Source organism: Gallus gallus, chromosome 3 (genome assembly GCF_016699485.2).
Source record: "Gallus gallus isolate bGalGal1 chromosome 3, bGalGal1.mat.broiler.GRCg7b, whole genome shotgun sequence".
Classification (NCBI taxonomy): domain Eukaryota; kingdom Metazoa; phylum Chordata; class Aves; order Galliformes; family Phasianidae; genus Gallus; species Gallus gallus.
Window position 1 is genome coordinate 64,789,506 of NC_052534.1, and position 17,417 is coordinate 64,806,922.

General features: G+C 37.8%; 1 long non-coding RNA gene across 1 annotated transcript in view; it reads right to left on the reverse strand.

Moving 5' to 3' along the window:
• The window catches only part of LOC124417837, a 22,221-nt gene extending 13,517 nt beyond the window's left edge, over window positions 1–8,704 (reverse strand). The window contains exons 1-2 of the long non-coding RNA XR_006938666.1: window positions 8,437–8,704; window positions 5,516–5,613 (exon numbers count right to left, since the gene is read on the reverse strand). This is a non-coding gene — a long non-coding RNA (uncharacterized LOC124417837). The remainder of the gene's footprint in view (window positions 1–5,515; window positions 5,614–8,436) is intronic.
• Window positions 8,705–17,417: the final 8,713 nt, after the last annotated feature.

Genomic DNA, 17,417 nt, shown 5'->3' on the forward strand with positions numbered 1-17,417 from the left:
CAGACAGTTGTTCAGAAGTGCCGTGGAACTTCTGAATGTTTCAAGACATTACTTCAAATAGTTTGAAGTCTGGTACCTTGTGGCTTTTTGTTTAGGAGAACAAAGTCTTGTGGGAAAGCTACCAAATATTTTTGCAATAGGATACATATTGTGTTTCTGCTAGCTGGTGGGAGACTGAGGCAATGAGGATAGTCAGTTAGAAGTGTGAAGGCTTATCATTAATCAGAAGATGCTGAACATTTGCAGAGAAGGTGATAAACAGAAAAGAAGCCGGATTTTGAGAAAAGCAGAAACAGCTGCTCACTAGTAGAGATATGAAATGCTGGGATGGAGTCTGAAGGAAAGGGGAGAATAGAGCACAGATGAAAGAGAGCATGTAGTTAAAACATCCAACGTTAATAAGTGGGTAATGCCTCCGCACAGGCTGTTTGTGTGTATGAACACCCACATCATCTTGCCCTTGCATTTTTTAATGTCCCAGAGGAGCATGAATACTTTGCACACTTGCCATTTTTATGGCATGACACCCCTTATAAAGAAAAAATCTGGAGCAAAATTAGTAATGTTTGTAGAAACACCAAATTAAATGTGGATGAGTACTTATTGGTAGCTGATCTAATCTCTCAGCAGCAGAAGTGCAGAAGAGAACTAAATCTTCTGTATTTAAAGTCACTTAAGAATTGCTTTGGGCACTGCTACAGAGGACAAGGTTACTGATGACACCAGTCTTTGAGGTGCAGTTGGCAAAGAACAGAGAGGGACAGGATGCTATTCAGAGGGACCTAGACCTGCTTGAGTAGTGGGCCCAGGTGAACCTAATGAGGTTCAACAAATCCAAGTGTAAGGTCTTGCACCTCACTGAGACAACATCCACTATGAATACAAGCTGAAGAATGAAAGGATTGTGTGCAGCCTTCCTGACAAAGACCTGGGCATACTGGTGGATGGGAAGCTGGACATGAGCCACCAGTGTGCCCTACAGCCCAGAAAGCCAACCATACCGTGGGCTACACCAAAAAAAGTGTGGCCAGCAGTTCAAGGGAGGTGATGCTGCCCCTCTGCTCTATGCTGGTGAGGGCTCACCTGGAGTACTGCATCCAGAGGTGGAGTCCTCAGTACAGGAGAGACATAGACCTGTTGGAGCATGTCCAGAGGAGGGCTACAGAAATGATCCAAGGGATGGAACACCTCTCCTATGAGGACAGGCTGAAAGAGCTGGGACTGTTCAGCCTGGATAACAGAAATAAAGATAAAATATACTTTTCCCATGGTGGCAATATAATGTTTGTATTCGAATACAAAGAGGCATCCCCTAAGCTGCATCAAAAAACATCCTAGCTGCTTTGACAAAAGAGAAGAAAAAATGCCAAACATTCAAGTTCAAGATGAATAAACGAGCAGTATAAATAAGGGAAGAAATAACAAGAAATGCTAGGCGCTCAATCTTAATGTATGCTGCCTTCTCAAATTTCCATTTGTGACCTCAGAAATTATTTCTTCTATTCTAGTTTATTTTTAAAATGCAATCTACATAGAAAGGAGTTTTCCAGGACTCAGATTCATGTATAGAATACTGCAGTGGTAAGAGAAACTATGCCAGCAATGCATATGTAAATTTATTTCTGCCTTTGAACTCTGTTTATACATCACTCTGGAACTCAGCTGCTAGTATTTAGTGCTAGTATAGCCCTTGCTTTCAGCATTTTAGTGCCAAGTGGAAAAAAAGGGATTTCCTTTTCTTAGCAAGGGATTTCAATGAGAGGAAGAAAAAAAAAAAAAAAAAAGACTGATCTTGTTGAACTTTTCTTACACAACTTTTTTCATCAGCTGCGAAATGTCCACATCTGTGTCTAGGAAGAAAAGTGATAGATATCAGTGATTCAAAATGATACTGTCATAAAGGAAGTATCAGCAATTCTGTGATTCAACATGCACTTTCCTTGTAAAGGAAAGACAACATAAAAATATTTCAGCATCAGAGATCAATAAAAATCTCCTGATTTTCAAAGAAATATTCTCATGGATTTGTCAAGTAGACCACTACAAAACTGCATGCTGAAATGTCATTGCTTTCTGGAGAACAACAAATTTCCTAGCATTCAGATCAATGTAGTGCAGAGTCTTAATCATTCAGACTGAAATACTTTGAAGTTCTTACACAAAAGCCAGCTGGTGGAAGTGTGTTGTAAAAAGAGCTATCTGAATTATTCATTGAGAATAATCTGTGGTACGAATTTATCCTCCCACTGCCCCACCTCCTTTTCAGTAGTTGTCTGCAATGCAGTCCTCATTTCTGTGAGTGTTTGGCAAATGGTTTATACTGATACATTTTTATATGGTTCCAAGAATTGATGGATCTTTTGAAAACTATTATTTAAATTAATTATACTTACAGTGTGTGAATACAACATTGTGCAGTAAGCAATTTCATGGTATTATTTCAGCATACTGTAAGGGTGATTGAAATGTTTTTAACCTGGGGAGTTAAGAACAGAGATCTTCTATTTTGTTGTCTTTGTGAAATGAACTGATGTATGATTGCAGTTTCTGGTCTGCATTTATCTCTTGCAGACAATAAACTGAGGTGACTGGGACACATAGACACCTTAAGATCTTTCCACAAGTGAGGTTGAATGATTGTCATTCACAGAGGCTGGGATGGGTCTTCTGTGAAATTATTGTTCTTCAGAGGTGCCTGTCCCTTACAGACTGAGAGCATGAAAGGACTTTGAACATCAAGTTGAAAAATTAAATCTGGGTCTAGAGGAGTTTCCCTGGCTTGAAATAGTCCTTGTGTAACACAGACAAGAGACTTATCAATTTAACTTACATGTGAAAACTCCTCTCTGAGGATACCTTTATGGTCACTGGGGAAACGTAAATCTTTCTAGGGTGCATTTTATCCTGAGTAGACTTACAAAATAGCTAGATGACTTATACCATGGCCTTATTTCTCAGATGTTCTTGCAATAGGAACTTAAATAACCAGCCCATATCCGTATATCTATACCTAGGCTATATACATTCAGTTAAATTAATCTCACACGCTGCTGCTGAAAAAGCATTACCTCTTCCATTGATAACAGGGAGAAATGAGTTTTCAGTGTCATTGTTACATATGAAGTGTGATGAAGTATTCAGTTACTCCTAGTTCTTTTTTCAGAATTATCGACCCTCCTCCCCTCCCCCCCCAAAAAAAAACAGCAACAACAACAACAAAAAAACCATTGTGAATGAATATATCATTACTTACTTGCTCTGCATGTGGATTGCAGTGGGAAATCAGTTATACCTTTCTTACTAAGTTTAAGGTACCTAAGAAAATACAAGATAAGTAGATACTGCATAGATACTGAGCAGTGTGATCTACCTGTATATATCCTTGTTCACTGCAGGGGAGTTGGACTAGATGACCTTTTAAGGGTCCTTCCCAACTCAAAGGATTCTGTGATAGTTTGTTAGATGCAAAAGAATGGTGACAGAATATTTAAGTTGTAAGATTTTATGTAGTCACTCAAAAATATTTGGTTATAAACTTCATGTTAATAAATTTACCTTTGAAATCAAGATTGTTCTAACCATCAGAGCACTAAACAATCTTTTGAAATAGCCTTCCAAAAGATTAACAATGATAAAGAACGCTGAGTTTGATGGATTTGTGGAAAGGATTACATGATATTGAGTCTATTTTAGCAGGAGATAGGGCATTTGTTGGCTGCTCTAATCTTTTGGCACTGCTAAAACCAGTGTTAACTCTTAAAGTCATTGGAAGTCAGAAGTTTGAAAAGATTAAACTAGTGCTATAACATAGATCTGAGTACTGATGCTAATTCTGTTCAGTTCACATGACTCGTTCACTGAGCTTAAACTATCTAACTGCCTGTCATATGCAGGAATCACTTTCCTACAAACAAATATCTAAGTCCCTTATGTGTAGTGAAGCATGCAATTTACTGGAAGTGTTTGTTCCAATTTTTAAGGAATTCACACCTTCCTTTGGCTTATCAGCATCTACTGACACATTCTTCTTCACTCTGTGTGTATATTCAGAGAGGCGCAAAAATGGTTGCCAGTCTAAAATACATCTCAAAAAACATATATATATTGTGAAAGATACCTTCAGATGTACAGAGACACCTGATCAAAATTATTGATTGTATGTAGAATTAAAAAGAAAGAAAGAAAGAAAGAAAGAAAGAAAGAAAGAAAGAAAGAAAGAAAGAAAGAAAGAAAGAGGTATTTGAAATGCTGTTAGTTACAAAATAAATAAATAAATAAATAAACAAATAAGCTTAGTTAATAGACAGACTTTCCAGGGAAAATATAATTCACTGTTTACAGCAGGTACCAAATTTGTCTTCTCAGACTCTACTCAGAATGTGTGCTAGTGCAGGGGTGATGGAAAGAAAAGGAAAGGTGAAATGTTATGTTATTTTTATATTCCTTCTTTTATCCTGTAATTGGCTGGAGTATGACTTTACATCTTTAACCAAGTGCATCTCCAAGAGTAGAACTGAGTAGCCTGAGATAATTAAAATCTGTAATCACTCTTCTACAAATGATATGTTAAGAAACTGGGGTAGTGAGCATAGATTTTACCAGCTTGTTGTATTGATCATCTGTCATCAGACTCATTTAATGGATTAAACAGTCCTTCATGAGGGAATTGTGTTGGTGTTTCCCATGTGAAATAGTCATGATGAGGACTGCATCCTCTGATACAGATGACATTTTACTCCCAGTGAAGAATCTGTGCTTGGTTATGACATTTGTTTACACTTATTCCTTGACTTTCTTGAAATAGATGAAGCAAATAAAAATACACTAGGGGTATCTTGCTAAATTCTGTGGCCAGTTCAGGTCTGCCAAAAACTAACCTCAAACTGGGGGATCCTGGCTGTTGGGACAATACTGTTACTAGGGATGAAAGAGTGTAAAAAGCACAAGATGTTTCTGCCACAAATATGCTGGAAAAGATACAAAATAAGTAAGTTTCCTAATACCCTGATCTCCATCTCACTGACATTCACTAATATTTAAAAGCTTCATTTTTCTCTCACTGTTTACTGACACTAAGGATAAGTTAGTTATGGGTAAAATTCACCAGAACTAAAAACAGTTTAATTTCATCTCCAATTGATGCTAGTACAGAAAAAAATGACATTCAGCTTGTAGTATAACCAGTCATTCTTGAAAAGTTTGAACTGTGCTTTTGTTCTGGGAATTTTCTAAAAAGCACTACCATGTACATTTATAAATAGAAAACTTTCAGAAGAGATCAAGTTGTTTTCAGAAATTAAGCATTCATCATTATTATTTGAGATTGGATTGAGTTTCAGGAATCACTGACCTCAGACATGGGCTTCTTTTCCCAGAGAATGAAGCAGAAATGTACCTACAGCTCACACAGGGCTTTGCTGTGGACCAGAAACTGAGGCTGAGGTCTTGTTTTTGATAATCTGAGGTCTGCTTTAATTAATAAGGACAGCATTTTTAATAGAGTAAGACTTCTCACCCAGTGGAAGCAGTGCTCTCAGTAGCATTGAGAATTTTCTGACAGCCTGAGACATCCCTGTTACATCCTGGTGTCTTGAGCTCTTCCCAGCAGTCTGTCTGCACCAGAGACAGCAGAAGACATATTACTTATTACCCTGCATTGAAATCTCATCTGATATGTAGAAGAGAATAACTTAAAAAATACAATCCTTTCGTTTTCCAAGTACATATTTTCAGTAGCTGATCTGAAAGCGTTAACCACAGTTATTTTTGTTTTTGCTTTAGAGACGTATGGAAATGTATACTTAAATACTATTCCAGTGAATTGGATGCACATTAATAAAGTACCACAGAAGAAAGATGATTCAACTATCCTGGTAAAGGGAAAAAATTACAAATAAAATTATGAGAGAAACTTTCATGGAACAAGAAAACTGGCAGGAATAACAGAAATTTTCCTGTTTCCTTTATCAAGGAATATTGTTTCTATCTTCTCTTAATCTCAGACAACAAAGCTGAGTAAAGCAAATGACCTTACTTTACTGTTAAATACTCTTCATCATCTTCTGTCATAATAGAAAAGTTTGTAGGAGATCAAGACAATCCAAGTACTGGGTATGTACTATGTGCTGTATAGCATGTAACTTCTGCAGCTTTGGATTGTGTAAAGCTCTCTGTATGACTGAGTTGCACTTAAAGTATAAGATTTCCATTCAGAAAACTGTAGCTATACAGCTGAATCTCTCTGCAGAGAATTTCAGGTCACAAAACCTTTTTCCTATTCTCTGATGACCATAAATACTCTACGTTTTGTACAGGCAGTATCACCAAGACATTATATTCTAAAATTGTAAAAAGAGGTTTGAAAAAGCCCACAAGATTTCAGTGAAAGTTATGAGATTCAATTTGGAAACACTGATACATTTGTTTTTGAGACATTTCAACTAAACATGGTGTGACATAGTTCAGTGAACTGGCAACGACATGGTGAGAAAATGATATTGCTGGAGAAGATATGTGACCTGAATAGAAGGTTTATTAGACCTCCAAATGAACAGCCTAGCTGCATTCTGCTTCCATACATCTCCAGGTGAAAAAAAAGACAATTTTTTTCTTTTTTATTTTTTCCCAGATAAATTAGATAGTGTCTCCTATGTTAGCACTAATCTTTGGTAATTTTTTTTTCATCACATTTCCATGGTGATTTTTTTTTCCCTAAATGTCTTCTTTCTCACTGCATTAAAAAAAAAAAAAAAAAAAAAATTATTTCACTTTTTTTCTCTACCTGCAGTCTCTTACTAATCAGCTCTTCTGTTGCTTTTCTACTGAACATTTTATACTGTTATGTTTCTCTTTCTTTTTTCTTTCTTTCTTTCTTTCTTTTTTTTTTTTTTTTTTGACACAAAAAATAAAGTCTAACCTAAGTCTTGCATGGAAAACAGGAAAAATTAGAAACCCTCATTGATATAATTAAACATCGTCTGTTGATCATCCTATTCTTAACAGGATGTGCTTAATTGAATTTAGAATGGAAAAACAACAACAACACAACAACAAAACAAAAGAACACAAAAGCTCATCTCTATAAGCTATTCTGAAAAGATGAAGTAGGAAATAAAAGGAAGTTATGTGAGATACATAGACAAAAGGCAAGACTATCAATAGCCTTATTTGCATTTTTCTTTGTTTTGAATTTGAAGTGCTTAAAAATTGCTCTCTAGGTGCACATATTTAGCCTATATTATTCAGTGGTTTCATTGCATTATATTATAAATGTACTTTGTAAAAAGATTTAAGAAAAGAACATATTAGATTTTAATTTGAAAAGAACACTTGAGGAATCATTAGGAAATGTGGTGAAGATAACAGAAAGGATAGAATTACTTGGCACTGGACTGGACCAACCAGTAAAAGATGCAATTTCATTGATTGGCCTACAGGGTACTATGAAAGAAAAAACAAATTTAGCTAAAAATCTCCCTGTGTACCCATATATACAATTTCATCTCTCAGTGATATTAAACTGTATCACACAATCTGCCTTACATCTTCTCTTTCATTTTAGTGATAATATGAATCACATGACAACTCATAATTGTGATAACGGCTAATAGAGCTCTGAAAAATCACTTGGAAACTAATTGCAGCCTTGAGATGAGATACCTGAAGGTAGAATTTGAAGAAGTGTTAAAAGCTTGAAGCAAACCTTCCATTCTACTCTTTAAATTGTTCTCTCATGTGTTGCAAGCCCCAGATCTTGTTACTACTACAGGAAATATCCCACCACTTGCTGGAAGATGTTAAATTCTGTAATAGTGTGTTCAATCCTTAATTTTCACTCAATGTGAATCCTAAAGCAATTTTGTTGTCTTTGGCAATTTGTAGATGTGTATAGCTTAAGCTTGAGCATGATACCAAGATTAACAACTGAGAGTCCTATTGTAGTTGAACGCACCATGAGTATCTGTCATGGTAGTATTGCCTTTTTTTTTTTTTTTTTTTTTTTTTTTTTTTTTTTTTTTTTTGAGCAGAAGTTTCATCAGACATTGGCAACTGGAGCAGCTGCAACATTTATAGACTTGGACAGATAAAGTTTCTTTTTAGTATCACCTATGTATCTTTTGATGTGATAACTACAAAAGCAATTACACCCTGTCCCCCAGCAAGAGAGGACCCAAGTCATTGATTGGAATTGTAACCATAAGATTTAACACTGAACTTTGATTGGGATTTGCTCTGATAAAAAAAAAAATGAGGCGTAAGTCACAAGCAGGTCTATCTAAAGCAGCTACACATAGCAGAGTATTGCAGAAATGGAAGGGTGCATCCCTCCCAGGCAACAAAATTTCACTTGACAGGGCAAAAACTAACAAACAAAAAACAACCCCAAATCAATCAAACAAAAACCAACCAACCACCTTCCCACCAACCAACTCCTACCCCAACTCCCAGAGAGCTGAGGGACAGTGGGAGTGCCTTCGTGCATTTCCTTCACTGAGCTCCAGCTGTCTGTCTAAAGAAACAGGTTCATGCACCCTGTACACAGTACACTGTAGCAGCCAATGTGAGACAGTGGGAATTACGGTCAGTGCAATCATATATAGTCAGATAAGAGACTTCCTTTTCAGAGCATATCACCAACTTACATGACAAAATGAATCCAACTACTGTGCATTCCAGGCCAAATTTGCCTCCAAAATGAAGGCTTCCCAACTGCCTATGCCCACAGTGTTGGACCCCTGCCAAACCTCTAATGGAAATAAGCAGTACTGCCCATATCAGGCTGTGAGAGGTAGCAGACAACAGTAATGTTTGTTCCTGTGCAGGAGAAACGGAGATTTTTCCCATGGCATTATCATCCAGCAATTTTCTAGGCCTCATCCTCATCAGTAGCGTAATCCTGATGAGAAATCACAAGTTTGGCAGTCCAGTAGGCAGTGTGCTCTGCCTCAGGCACTACCTGGCAGCTCAAACCAGCATCTTCCATTTAACAGGAAAGTGGGTAAGAAATACTGTAAATATGTCTGGTGCCACATGAAGTAGCTCTCAAGAAAATGATAAGCCCATTTCACTAACTGGCTTTTGGTGCACTGAAAACAGTTTAATTTTAAAGATGGGAAGTTGGAGAGAACATTTGTCCAGAGTGCAGTCATATCTTGTGAAAACCTCACTCAAACAAATCATTAATACATTTGTAGTTGGGTGGTCCAAAGTTAATAGCGTTATACATGCTGAGGGCCAGCCCAGCTGGAAATTAGCTCTGCAGGAAAGGACACTGGAGTCCTGGTAGACACCAGGTTGAACAGAAGCCAGCAATGTGTCTTTACCACTAAGAAGGCTAACTGTATTCTTGGCTAAATTAGGCAAAGTATAACCAGTAGGTCTAGAAAGGTGATCCTTCCCCTCTACTCAACATCACTGAGTACCTGGAGCACAGTGTCCAGTTCTGAGTCCCCAAGGAGAAGAGAAACCTGGACATACTGGAAAGAGTTCATTGGAGGGCCATCGAGATGCTGAAGGGGCTGGAGCACCTCTTTGAGGAGAGGCTGAGAGAGCTGCAGCTGTTCATCTTGGAGAAGAGGAGGCTCTGAGAGGATATTAAAATATGTATAAATATCTGAAGGGACAATGCAGTGAAGATGGAGTCAGGATATTTTCAGTGGTGCCCAGTACCAGGACAAGAGGCGGTGGGAAAGAGCCCTCTGCACACCAGGAAGCACACTGTGACTGACAGAGTACTTGCACATATTGACCAGGAAGGTTGTGGAGTGTCCTTGCTTCAAAAGCTATCTGGACTTTGTCCTAGGCAATCTGTTCTGGGTGTTGTTGCTTGAGCAGAGGTTCTACCAGATGGCCTCCAGAGGGCCCTTTCTCAATCACCCTATGATTCTGTGTGTGAGATTCTAGCTCATGGTATTGTGTGCTGATTTGTAGATTTTTCTTTCTTGTTGTGCAATTTTTCTTTAAATACCTAAAAAGAATAAACTAAAATAAAATCCTACTGAAAGCATCAAGAACTGGTTAAACACTGTTAAATTGTAGCACACATTCATTTTGGCTATCATTTTATGAAACAGAATCCCAGGGATTAAGAAAAAAATAGAGGAAGTTAGTATAAGATTTTAAAAATATTTGTTTAATATAGTCATTAGAAGCAAATACTAATATTCTCAAGGCAAAAACCAAAGATGTTAGTAGTTCCTTCTAGTTCAGTTACAGGCTAATCTCTTTAAAATCTTAATTCTTGTCCGTTCTTTACAGGGGCAGTAAAATCTGATTATTTATAAGGGTGATGGAGTGCTCTGGCAACCAGCTGCTGCAGCTTCATGTCAAGTACAAGAGAAATTGTTTGGAAAAGCTCCGAGAAATACATAGAGAAACTTCTGCTAGCATGAACACCTGACAACATTTAAAACACTTCCCCAAAAGACAAATGGTTAAAGGAAAACTTCACTGTAGTCATGTAATAACAAAGCGGAGATCTAAGAAGAAAATGTCTGAAGTCATCCATATAGGTGGAGAAAATGAACTGCATTCAAATGGAAATATTGGGAGCAAACAATTTTCTAACAAGCAAGCTGGTTCTAGCTAATGCAACCGCAGTCAGCTGAGCTCTCCTGAGGACAGAGGGGAATGAGTCCCCTCAGTGAGGTGGGGCAAAACAAAAAAGTTCAAATGGAGGTCATAGCAACTTTTTGATACCGCAGTGCAGGTTGCAGCCTGTGTTTGAGAAAAGCACAGCTCAGCATGGGAAAAAGCGATGCAAAGGCTGCCCTACACTGCTTTGATCTTCAGCTGACCAAATGATCCCATCTTGCCCTCCAGCATATGGAGCTCTCTGGGATATGATCCCGCAGGCTTTCATATTGGCTTGGAGGTAAACTGAAAGCAGATAGCGGTGTTATCTAAGAGCTTTAAGGACACTTCCTGACTTCCCACATGGCGTTACATCCCTCTCTGCTTCAGTGGTGCTCTCCCCCTTGGCTCCAAGGACATGATAGCGACAATGAGGAAAACAAGGACATATTAGATGCCTGATGAAAATATCAACAGTGCAGTATGGGCGGAGGGGAGAGCAAAATCTGTAGAATGTTGTCCCCTTGTAAAGCTGCAGCAAAAACAAGAAGTTCAAATGAAGGCTACAGAACAATTTTTTCTCTTCAGGGGGGTAGCTTGGAGGTAGTGTAAGTGGCAAAATCCTTTCACCTTAAAATGAGGGTTTGATTCCAGCCCAACATGCACCAGGCTGATGAGCCTGAAGGAGAGGATGAAATTTCCTCTAGCTCATTGATCCACTGAGAGTTTTACTTGCCAAGGAATGAGAAACCCTAGTTATTCTTTCAAAGGGATCTGTACTATTATGCTGTTTTGATATGAAACAGGTTGTAAGTATGCAAGCTAGCCAAACTTTACTACAGAAATACTCTTGATTTCTCTCAAAGGAGATTATTTTCCTAAATGAGGCTCCTATAATCACTACAGTATGAGCAGAAACAATCAAATTCTGCCCCTTACACAGCACAGAATGACATCGCAGTGGTAAAATACTACAATGCGAGCAATTATTTTTCATCATTACATTGGCTGTAATACTCTGTACATTACAATGAATTTGCAGAAAATATAGTCGAAAATTTAAGTTCAAAGATTAACATCAGAGTACCATTTGTTTTGTCCCTGCAGTTTTTGATTAATGGAGATTGTTAATTCATACTGCCTCTTGGTTGATAGTGGAGAGGTTCATTCATTCCACTGTCTTGAATTTAAATTTAGACTGCTTATATGTGTTCATATTTTCAATTTATATTATTACATCCACTTCTGCTCTATTCTTTGTTCATTAGGGACCTCTGAACACCAGCTTGAGGAAGTTCTGTTAAATGAATCGCATGCCCTTTGCAAGAGCTCTTTGAATGACATGTGTAATTATCAACAATTAACAAGATGCTAATTATACCTTCAAATTATAATCCTACTGAGCAAAATAAAAATCCTTTATGGAAGAAAAAATTGTTAAAGACACAACACTATATTAAACCAAATGACAAAAAGTTTGGCAACTTCTAATGGTATAAATCAAACAAACTGCTGAACACATCACACAGCTTGCCAGAATGGCTCTCTGCCAATTAGCTCTTCAGTGCATATTCAGTAAGGTGGGGGGAGGGTAATGTAGAAAAATGAAGGAGGAAGGGAATTTAACAGACATGTTACTGCTCAATCAATAAATTAATTCTGAAAAGCTGTAACAGTTTAAACTTTGCAGAATATGTTGTTTTTCACTCACAACAAAATCACGGAGAAGAAAGGTTTTTCTGAAAGGTTTTAAGCTACAGAAGCTTTAATAAATTCTACATTTGCAAGACAAACCACAAGTAAAAGCCTCCCTGCCAATGTAATATCTTGTATCCAGTCTCATAAAAACTATTGTACAACTCTGATTTTTTCAGCAATTTGCACTGACAGTTTTAGACCTGTATCTACACATCAAATGGATATCTTTGTGAAATTAGAGTAACTAGAATTAAAACTCTGCATTTATACACTGTCCTTTCTTACAAGTTATATTGACTACTGGTATAATTTAGCCTAAATATCTCATTGTTTAGTGCATCCAGAGCCAATAATTCCTCAAGAACGTGCTTCCTTCTGGTATTAGACTAAAGTGTCACAATACTAGAATTTTGTTGGCAAGAATAATAAGGAAAAATGGGTTCAATCCATTGAAAACCTGTAAAAAATCAAAGTTTTCTTTAACATGAGTGCTTCTACCAGATAGTAAAAGAACTTCCAGATACAACATTTAATTAAGACATCTGTTGTTTTCTGCTAATTGTATGATAAACGATATGATGTAATTCAAGAAAAAAAAGTTTAAAGAGAATTCTGCTAAGGTGACATTTACTATGGTCTACACTGCAAGCATGACTATATTTCTTGTAATTTTGGGCAGTGAATGCTAGAAAAAGAGGACAGCCTTCTACTTATTCTTAGTTCTGCTTGGCATAGTTTTATATAGGTTGCTGATTTTTTTTTTTCAATATTATTTATTTATTTTTATGTTTTTTTCTCTTTTGACAAATTCCAAAAAGTTTATAAACCTTAACTGGAGTGGTTTGCAATCACTCACTGATGTATACTAGGTGTTCTGATTGGCCAAAGTACTGGTTGGGATACATGCCATGTGGCTTCTGGAACTGTTTTCAGGTTATGAAGAGTGATCTGCAAATGCTCTAAGTCAACCTCTCGCAAGCATTTGACAGGATGGAATTCACACATGGCTGATTTGCCAACCTCCACAAAAGGCTCATTAATAAGTTAATTTGTTTCCAGTGAGTACATGAACCAAACGAAGATCTGAAATTCAGGAATCCTTGAAAGTTGTTAACTCTATTCTTCATTTTACAAAGAGTTTCTAGGGGAATACCCAATTTTTTAGCTTCTCAAGTACAAATTACTTCTTTTTCTACTGTGCAAAAAGATGCACTAAGCCTTTTTGTAGTAAGAGAAAGTGGAAACTACATTTAAATTACTATAGAAGACTTATGTTATCAGTAAAGCAATGAGAAACTGGATGACAGTATTTGTCATATGCCATCTGTACTTAACTTTTCATAACCTATACTATCTAAACAAAGAAAAGAAAGACGTTGTTTGATCTAGGCCTGGTACTACAACCCTTTAATAGTCATTTATTACTTGCTTGTCTGCGAGAACATAGAGAAAACCTGACTTATAATTAATCAAGATTTAAATTTCCAAGAAAAGAAGAATACTTGTCTGACAAAGTTGTATGCAGCAGAGTAAAAAAGTGTCATACTCCCTGAAATTTTCTGCTGAAGTCTAAAGTCTGAAAGCTGAAGACTGATAATAGACAACTGGTAACTGAACTCTTCTCTATCTCACCCCATAAAGTACCTTCTGTTTCTCTAAGATGTATATAATTTCTAGGCTCTATAGGTCACTGTATACACCAAAATAATTTTCAAAAAGATGCTAAATATTACGTTTTTGTTGCTTTCTCCCTCTCTCTCTTTGTCTCATTTTAAAATGATTTGACTATTTTGATTGGCATGATTAGGCTATTCTGATTGGCCTGGACCAACAATGAAGGATATTCATTTGCTACTGCTAAAAAGAGCTCTACAGTACAAGTTTTGCAGTCTGAGAAACTCAGATTAATTATGCTGATTCTGAGTAGACTTTTCCCCACTCCCTCCATCCCATAATTTATTTGTATTTTGGTAAGAAAAGGAAGTACCCTGGGTTGACTTACAGGAATTTTCCTCTATGAATTTTATAAGAGAGAATCTATGAATGCGTGGCATTAAGCAGTATCCTGTCCACGGAGCAGGGTATGTATTACCATGGTGCATTCCTACTTTCACTTTTACATCCTCAGGCTTGATAGAAAAAGAATGACTTTGCCTTCTAGGCAGAACTTAAACATGTGCTGTGCAGTATTCCATGATGTGTGGTTTTCCTACCTAACTTCTTGTTTTACAAGTAGCTTCTACTTTTAAGTTACTGATGGCTTTTCTCACAACTTCAGTGCTGGGCCTATTGTGGACATCTGCCTTTTCTTATTTATTTATTTATTTTAAAAAATGTGTGATAATTGTCTAGTGCAAGATCAATATAAATGATATTTTTAAGAACACATGTACTAAAGAAGCTCCCCTGCTCAAGATTACATTATAGATAGAAGAATTAATTTAGGAGACAACAAGGCACTTTTATGGAGATGTCTACCTGAATGACAAAGGAATAAAGATGCGTAAGTTTTCCAGTTGGAGAGCAGCTTTGCAGAAGGAGCCTGCAGGTCTGATTTAGTAGCATGCCCTCGTGGCAAACATCCTCCTAGGCTGTGCTACGAACAGCATTTGGGGGTGATCCTTCACCTCTTCTAAGTGCTGGTGAAATATCTGGGGTACTGTGTTCAGTCCAGGGCTCCCTATTTCAAGAGAGACATGAACATATTTAGAGACAGCCCAGCAATGATCCACTAAGATGCTAAAGGGACTGACACACTGGGTTGGAGCAATCCCAGTTATGTGTACAGACTGGAAGAAGAATTCATTGAGAGAAGCCATGCAGAGAAGGACTTGGGGGTCTTGGTCATTGAAAAGCTTGTCCCAAGCCAGCAGTACGTGCTTGTGACCCAGAAGGCCAACTGTATCCTTATCTACATCCCCAGAGGGATAGTCAGCAGGGCGAGGGAGGTGACTGTCCCCCTCTGCTCTGCCCTTGTGAGGGCCCACTTGCAGTACCGTGTCCAAACCTGGGGCCTGCAGCACGGAAAAGATGTAGATCTGTTGAAGTGGGTCCAGAGAAGAGCTATGAAAATTATTGAAGGGCTGGAGCATACCTCCTGTGAAGGCAGGCTACAGAAGATAGGCTTGTTCACCCTGGAGAAGAGAAAGCTCTGGGGAGATCTCACTATAGCCTTCCAATATTTGAGGAGAAGATAAAAAACAGGAGGGAGACAGACTTTTCACATGAGCAGACAGTGATAGAACAAAGTAAATAGTTTGAAACTAAAAGAAGGAAGATTAAGTTTAGATGCCGAGAGAAAATTATTTACTCAGAGGTGGTGAGGCACTGGCACAGGCTGCCCAGAGAAGCTGTGGGTAAAGCATCCCTGAGGCTCTTAAGGCCATGTTGGATGGGGCCCTGGGAAGTCTGAGCTAGGGGATTGCAGCCCTTCCTGTAGCAGGGTGTTCAAACCATGTGGGCTTTGAGATCCCCTCCAACTCAAGCCGTTCTATAATTCTGAGATTCTATGATTCCATGAGGAAAGATTTAGAGAAGTAAGTCTGCTCAGCCTGGAGAAGACAAAGGCTGTGGGGGATCTTGTGTATAAATACTTGATGGAGTGATATTGGAGAGACAAAAGAATGATCCAAACTCTTCTCAATAGCATGCAGTGATGGGACAAGAGGCAATAGACAGAAATCCAAATACAGGAAATTCTTCTTAATCTTTTTGACTCTAAGGGTCACTCTAAGATGTTGCCCAGAGAGTTGTCCACTGTGGAGTTTCTGTCACTGGAGATATTCAAAATCTGACCAGACAGAGTTTTGAGCAACCTTGCCTGAGGAGGGAGGCTGAACTAAACAGTCTCCAGAGTGGCATTTCCACATCAGCTGTGTTATGATTCAGTGACTGTAAGGTGAAAATGAGAGAGTCCTAAACAAAACAGAATCCTGTTAATGTAAAGGGTAATCAACTGTGAAGCATTTTCACAAGTTTCTTGCTTTTTTGGAGTCTACTTACACATCTGCAAATTTAGAGGTTTTAGAAATTGGTTGAGAAAATTTTCATGTGATTGAATGAGAAGATATCTGCATGTAGTGGGGTTTGGTAGATCAAATTTCTTTTCAGACATTGTAATCACAAAAATACCTTGGAATTTAAAAGAAAGCCACTGTTAACCTCAAAAGGAAAGAGGAAAAGTACATAATCAGCAGAAGAAAAAAAATTATATACAAAATGTAGCATTACATTAGGGTTCTGACAGTACAGATGAGTGATAGAATCATGCTGCTCTTTTCGGCTTACAGTAACCCTTGTTACCAGTTAGAATAAGGCCAGTGAAAGGGTGAGTTTATGATACTTCAAAGCCCTTGCAAATAGCTAATCCACCTACCAACCTAATCAAGACAGAAAATCAGGTGTACCCTCTTAATAACAGTTCGCAGGCTCTATATGAAAACAAAGAGAGCTTTATTAATGAAAGGGTGATATAATCATAATTTAAGATAACAAATATATTCTAATCCTGTAACTTTAGAAGCCATGTGTTTTACCTCTTTTCCCCACTATCAGAACGTATCTTCAAAACAGTTCTTTCACCACACTTTATTACCTGCCCATTGAACCTCTTTCATTAGCAGGAGAGGGGCAAGGGCATATTTTCATCTTTGTCTTCAGTGTGGTCTTGAGAGTTTAAGTTCTGCCTGCTGGCAATTATACCTAAATTTGCCTGACGACTGATGTGAAATTTCTTGGTATGACAGCCTCACTAGACTCTCCTCAATTCTCCTTTGGCATATATCTAAACTTGAGATTTCTATATGTTACCTGTTCTGTCTGTCACAAAAACAAACAAACAAACAAACAAACAAAACCTGATTTATTTGTGGTCATTTTTTTAATAGCAAATAACTGCTTTGACCCTTCCTTGTCTGTGGAAACTCAATGTTACTTCCTTCTCCTCCCTATCTTTTTAGAACTGTTGCATTCAGCAACAACGATGTTAGCCGCCTGTGTTAGGCCTCTGCACGCACTGATCGATATCTTGATCAGGGCCAAGTGACTGCCGGCACGCACCAATATGATAAGCAGCAAAATGGCGTTTATTCACTACGAAACACAGCTTATATACATTTTACCTACAAAACTGTGTTGTCATGTCCCAC